The sequence below is a fragment of the Corvus kubaryi genome, unplaced genomic scaffold (assembly GCF_017639235.1).
Source record: "Corvus kubaryi isolate FWS band 111438036 unplaced genomic scaffold, C.kubaryi_AGA036_p1.0 37028, whole genome shotgun sequence".
NCBI lineage: Eukaryota > Metazoa > Chordata > Aves > Passeriformes > Corvidae > Corvus > Corvus kubaryi.
Window position 1 is genome coordinate 189,887 of NW_024581013.1, and position 6,890 is coordinate 196,776.

The following is a 6,890-nucleotide window of genomic DNA, read 5'->3' on the forward strand; positions in this document are numbered from 1 at the left end:
TGGAATTTATGGTGTGCGCAATGTTCTTGCCAAGTAAATATAATTTGTTGGCTGTGTTGTAGTCCTGGAAACTTCCTCGGCTGGGCTGACCCTTCACAGCAATTTCTCTGCGTCTGACTCAGCATTACAACCAGTGCTGGGATTCTTTATGCCCTCTTCAAATCTGTGTTGCTCCTGAGTTTGCCAGAAGAGACTAATCAGTCTTCTTTTGTGTATGTCTTACCGTCACCTAAAAAAAAAATTAAATGTAAACATCACATTGTGCTTTGGAGCTTTCAATGTTTTGGGGGAAGGCATCTTGCAAAGAATTTAAATTTAATTGCTGAAATACATATTTCTTTCCAGTAACTGTCTAATTTAAAAATAGAGTTAAAAGTGATCTTTGGAAGTTATGTAGTCCAATGTAGTCTTCTGCTCAAAGTATGGCTAATGCTAAAGCTAGATCTGATGCTCAGGATTTGGACCCCTAGGGTCTGAAAATGTTCATGGATGGAAATTCTGCAGCCTCCTTGGACAGCCCTTCACTGTGCTTAACTGCAACCACAGAGATCTTTTTCCACTCATGTTTGAAATTGAGATGTCCTTTGATGTCACATGTGACTGTTTCATCTTGTCCTTTGCCCTGATTTTTTATACTTCTGAGGAGGGTCTAGTTCACTTCAACATCCAAACAGAGAGCTGAAGGTAGCAATCGATATCCCCACTTAGCCTTCACTTCTGAGAAGCACAACCATCCCAGATCCTTGACCTTCCTTGTATGCCATGCGTTCCAGCCCCCTCCTTTTCCTTTCTTTGTCTGCTGGATCCATCTGATATGTCTTGGGTTTTACAGAGAATGTGGAGGACTCTTGGGACTGGAATTACACAGCATGATGGGATGCCGATGCTTTCAAATTAATAAAGACTATTAACAGGGCCAGATATCAGTAAGAAAGGGTCCTTGACAAGATCCACGAGAGATTTAACTCTTGGCAGCAAGCAGAGCAAAATCCTACACTTTAATTTAAAATATAGCAATATTAAAAATGTTAGCAACTTTACTGAGATTTCCTTTTTGTCAAGCATAAAGACATTGCTGTGTAGAAATTCCCATCTTATAAGAATACTTTAATGTTCTGATGTGCCTAAGGGTTAACAGTGAAACAAGGTAAGCATCAAAGGTTGCAGAAAGCAGTGTCACTCTCAGATTACTTGTGGTTATGCTGAGATGTGGAGAAAGTACAAGACCTGCTGAATTCTAAATGAGCAATTCTCAAACTGAAGATTTGCAGACTTGGATCATGGTTTGCAGGAGTGCAAGAAGCTTCATGGAAACTATCTGGTCTTTTGGTTTTTGTTTTCTCTCGCATGTTCACTCTCTTTGCACTTCGTAAAGTGCATCTAAAAATTTGGGGGTTTTTCGTCATACCTGTAAGACTGAAGGACTGAGGAGGAGAGCAGATAAGACACAAAAGTTTTATAGAAAAGGGAATTTAATAAAAATGTTAAAAGCAACAAAATTCCTGCTGAGTTTTCATAATAACTCACTGTCTTTGGTTTTTTTTTTTCTATTTAAAACTAAACTATAAAACATGGCATTAGTAGCTCCCCCAGCTGATCTGTGCTAGACAAATGTTTTCAGTGCAGTACAGTGTGCTCTGTAAACTCTTTATAGCAGTAAGGTGCATAACTGTTTGGCTTAAGATACCTATGTTACAGGGCAAGAGAAAAATGAGTTTTTAGAAGAAAGAAATTGGAAAGTCAAATAGAAATAAAGGTAGGGTACTGTACTAAAAATAACAACAGTCTTCCAGCTCAATGTGGACAACATGCTGTATTGGGCATTTCTCTTTCATGTTCCCAGAAAAACCTGAAAATATGAACAGGGAAGGAATATTGTAACCTGAAAGATCTGGAGAGGAAGGCTAAAGGAGGATTGCATGACCTGCTCAAGGAGCTTCTGCAGGAGAGGAAGAAGACCAGAAGAATGCACCCGATCTACCCATGGAGGACTAGGAGGATAAGTGCCTTTCCTTGAAAGATTTGAAAGTACTGGTGTCTTGAACACCAGAATCAAAGCACATGCAGCAGTAGCCCATCTGTCCAGGCTACCCAGCTGTAGGTTACCATGAAATACCAGAGCTGACATCTAAAGTCACAGGCTACAGGACACACCTGGGCTAGGAGGGGAATTGCACCCTTTGACCACATGCAGAATGGCAGGCTGCCTATCCTGCTTGCTGAAGGTTGTGCTATGAAACAAGCTAATAGAAAACAGCATATTACAGGGTTATGGCCTTTTCATGATCCTCCATTCTTCATTTTCCCTTTTTGTATCCTATTTTTTTCTCTACCTTTATTTTCCAGTTAATACAAATCTGTATCTTTTTCACTTTGATGTTTTAAACCATTTAATCTGATTCTAGGATTAGACTAGTGACTAGATAAGCTCTCTTACTTCTTTAACTGTCTGCAACACTCTTCTTCAGAGTGAAACATCTTTTCACCCTGAGCTGTGGTCCACTTCTATAATCAATCCAGAGTTAAAGGTCAGCTTGTGGCTTTAGCACAGGTGCGTACTTCATGGACTCACAGAATGGTTTGGGTTGGAAGGGACCCTAAAGCTCATCTCGATCCAACTCCCCTGCCATGGGCAGCGACACCTTCCACTATCCCAGCTTGTTCAGAGCCCTGTCCAACCTGGCCTTGAACGCTTCCAGGGATGGGGCATCCACAGCTTCTTTAGGCAACCTGTGCCACGGCATCACCACTCTCAGAGTAAAGAGTTTTTCACAAAATCTAATCTAAACCTACTCTCTTTGTTTAAAATCATTTCCCCTTGTCCTGTCATTACATGCCTTTGCAAAAAGTCTTCCCCATCTTTCTTGTAGGTTCCCTTTAGGTACATGAAGGTGCTGTAAGCTCTCCCTGGAACCTTCTCTTCTCCAGGCTGAACAACCCTGTCTCTCTCAACCTGTCTCCCCAGGAGAGGTGCTCAGCTCCCTCATCATCCTCATGATCCTCTGGACTCCCTCCAGCAGGTCCATGTCCTCCTGATATTGGGGGCCCCAGAGCTGGACTTCCTCCAACAGTCTGCTAGACTTGGAGTTTGAGTGGGTGATCACACCCAAGGGATGTGTGTGTTACCTGGACCAGCTGGTTAAGCCTGTTTGAGATCAGTGTTGCCTAAACAAACCCTGCTGTCTTGACCTATAGCATGTGCTGTCATGTATGTAAAACAATATACATGCTATTGCCATTAAATTAATGATTACCTGCAAACTCTTAGATCATAAATTATTTGAGGAAAGCACTGTAATGTTAAGAAAAGCCCAGCACAGAGTTTTCTGAACAGGCTCACCACAAAAGTAACCAATGATCACTGGCTTATCTTTTTATCTGTGTTTCCTCTCTCCTCTGCAAAGTTCAGAGAACCTCTCCAGGGTTTAGGTACTATACTTCATCCAAATCTACTACTGAATGCATCTTATTATAATGTCTTGTGCATCACAAGTGCAGCCCTTTCTATGGTGCTTCTCACTTAATAAAAACTCTTCCAGATTATTTCCAGATCTTTATGGTTCTCTTCCCTTTACAATCAGGGAACTGAGATGAACACAGATTTAAGCCTAAATTGTCATTAACTTTTGTGTGGGCAATTTTCTATACCTAAAACTTGCTTCAAAGTATTTTAACTGTTTATATTCCTCCACGTGGGTTATATGGTATTGGTTCTATAGTATATCCACCATCCTCATGATGGCCTGTGCCAGCTCTTCACTCACCTCTTTCACCATGTAACACACGGAGCAAAGCAGGGGAGTAGTGCTTGCATTGTCTCCTTATATATGCAAACTTGACCCAAAATACCAACTTGGAGCAACTGAGGGTGCCAAGCTCATACTACTTACAGAAGGTATTGCTTTTCAGTCCACTTACCTGCTACCTCCATCCTTTGTTGGAGATTTTAGTATAGAGTATGTTTATTGAAGGGCCGAGTGGACCTGATGCCTTTTTCTGATGACTTAGGCAAGCTGAAGTCTGCTATCTCTTGATTGCAGACTCTCCAGGCTCTGCCTCAGTCTTTATTTTAATTCACATAAGCTGCAAATAAATGTTTATCGAGTTCTTGGCATCTGAGAGTGTCCTCATAGCCAACGAAATTCTCACTTTGGTGAGCTCCAAGCAAAACTTTCTCCATCCTTAGCTGCTGCTTGTCCTGTGCAATCCAGCTCCTCTTCTGAGATCCCTTTCTGAATGTGCAAATGGCTGGCCCCTTTTTTATTTTCTGCCACCTTCTCTCCTTGCCCAGTGCAAACAGACAACAACATTCTTCTCCAAATACCTTATTGTTGCCTTTCTGACTGCCAAGGCTGGCTGATAAGCAGTGATTAAAAACCAGTTTGACTACATCATTGGGTGATTCTGCACACTGCTTGGAGCTGTGAGGTGGTGTGGTGAGCTTCTCAGTGTTATGCCTGGCCTTCCTACTCTCCTAATTGCCCTTGGAGCTTGACAAGAGCTATTTCCAACTTTGCCACCAGTGCATGCAAGTTCTCTGGAGGATTTATCATTAGGGAAATATAACCTGAATGTGTCAACTTTAACTCAGCTTGCTTTCTGTGAGCTAATGGGTGAAAGGAGTGCATGTTAGTTTATCAAAGAAATGAGAAACTCAATCAAGAAAAAGAAACTACAATGATACACAGCTCCAAATCCTACTTATGAACGTATTTTTTCTTATGTCCATGTTCTGGCTAACCTAGTCTTCCACCAATGTCTCCAAAACTGAGCAAGCAGAACTGTTCAAACATTGTCTCTCCTCTCTCCCCTGTCCTGGAACACTGTCTACAAACTTTCTTTATGTTCTTCAGGCAGTACACTTCTCTTACGTTAAGGAGTTGTGTTATCCAAGGGTGATTTGTAACTTAGGTAATATTTGACATATTTGCTTCTTCATTGTATCATTGGGTATTTTTCAGAAACCATGAAGGGGCTAATAGTACCATAGATGGCATGAGATGTCAAAGTGCATTTTCTAAGCCACTTATTTCCTCTTTATTAATTGTAGGAGTTCCTGGTACCAAATCCACATGAGTGATGGGGACTGGGGCATGGGCGCAGTTCGTGAATGTAGCAGACCAGGGAAAAACAGTAGCAGCAAGAGTATCCTGACACCTGAAATAATCCAGATCATACAACTTTTAAAGAACCTCCTACATCTACTCTTCCTGGTAAAAATGGAACTTTTTGGATCTCTGAGCAACGGGATTGATCAATTTGCACTTGGACCCTTCCAGCTGTCCCTCTGTCTAGACATACCAACAGTACTGTTAGTGGACTTTACTTTCTCTACCAAAGTACTTCTGTAAGTCAATGTTAACACCCATCACCTCAAACATCACAGCAATAAAGGGAGTGGAGCAAATGTCACTATCAAATACCACTTTGTGGAGTTTGCTTACGAGCAAGGCGCCAATATCTGTAAATACGCTGCTCCTACTAAGACTGGGCTCCAAAGTCTCCTTACAATATTGCTCTTTCCATACCTGGCTGAATGCCCTTCCCTTATACTTCTGGAGCTACCATGGAGTCTCCTGTGCTTTGTTATAACTTTGGAAAGGAGGCAAAGGATACATCTCTCAACTTCTATGCCTAACAGTCAATCACTGAGTTGTGAATGAACATACTTCTTGTGTCTTCAGGGTAACGCTGGACTGGTGTTTCTGTGTGCTGGTCTTGGCTGAGGCAGAGTTAATTTTCTTTAGCTAGTATTGAGCTATTTGGATTTGTGCTGAAAACAGTGTTGATTATATTCCACACCACATAGCATCATTATCAGGATACAAAGCTGTGGGGAGAAGAAAAGGGGGGACATTCAGAGTGATGGCATTTGTCTCCCCAAGTCACTGTTACACATGATGGAACCCTGTTCTAGAGATGGCTGAACACCTGCCTGGTCATGGGAAACAGTGAATTAATTTCTTGTTTTGATTTATTGTGTGTGCAGCTTTTGCATTCCCTATAGTTTAATAGGCAATACTACTAACTTACTAGACAATTTAGTCTTTATCTCAACCAACGAGTTTTCTCATTTTGCTGGTTCTCTCCCCGATCCCGCTGAGGGAAAGGGCAGCCAGAGGGAGCTCACGCAGTTTGGCGAGGAAGGGGAGGGGAAGAACAGGAGGGCAAGTGCATTAAATACTCGCTGCTAATTGAAATCAGAGGCTGCAATGCCAGCAGCACCTGCCGCGGAGAGAGCAGCGATACCCTCTGCCGGCAGGGAGGCTCCTCGGGGAATGCCACCCGGAGACAGAATCACAGAATTGCTCCCACTCGGAGATGATCCCCTCCAATCTCCCCGCCACGAGGGCATGGTCACCTGGAGCAGGTGACACAGGAATGAATCCAGCTGGGTTTGAATGTCTCCAGAGGGGGAGACTCCACGACCTCCCCTAGGCAGCGGTTCCAAAGCTCTGCCACTCCTCAGCGTGAAGAAGTTCTTCCTCATATTCCGGTGGAACTTCTTGTGTTTTAGTTTATGGCCATCGCTCCTCGTCCTGTCGCTGGGCATCACCGAAAAGAGTCTGTTAGTATCTGTTGGCACCCGCCTTCGAGATATTTATATGCATTAATGAGATCCCCTCTCAGTCTTCTCCAGACTAAACGTGCCCAGCTCCCGCTGCCTCTTCTCACAAGGCAGAGACGCTCCACACCATCATCATCTTCACGGCTTCTGCTGCACCCACTCCCGTGGCTCCATGTCTCTGTGCTGAGGAGCCCAGAGCTGGACACAGCACCCCAGCTGTGCCTCACTAGGGCCGGGCAGAGGGGCAGGCTCCCCTCCCTCTGTCTCAGCCGTGCCGCGTCCCGTGCCGTGTTCCGCGTCCCGTGCCGTGTTCCGCGTCCCG

At 43.5% G+C, this 6,890-nt stretch overlaps 1 long non-coding RNA gene across 1 annotated transcript; it reads right to left on the reverse strand.

The window, feature by feature from the left end:
* Positions 1–5,009: 5,009 nt before the first annotated feature.
* On the reverse strand, positions 5,010–6,869 carry LOC121660983. Its single transcript, XR_006014819.1, has 2 exons — positions 6,362–6,869; positions 5,010–5,830 (listed from the first exon to the last, which is right to left on the reverse strand). It is a non-coding gene; the product is annotated as an uncharacterized LOC121660983 (long non-coding RNA).
* Positions 6,870–6,890: the final 21 nt, after the last annotated feature.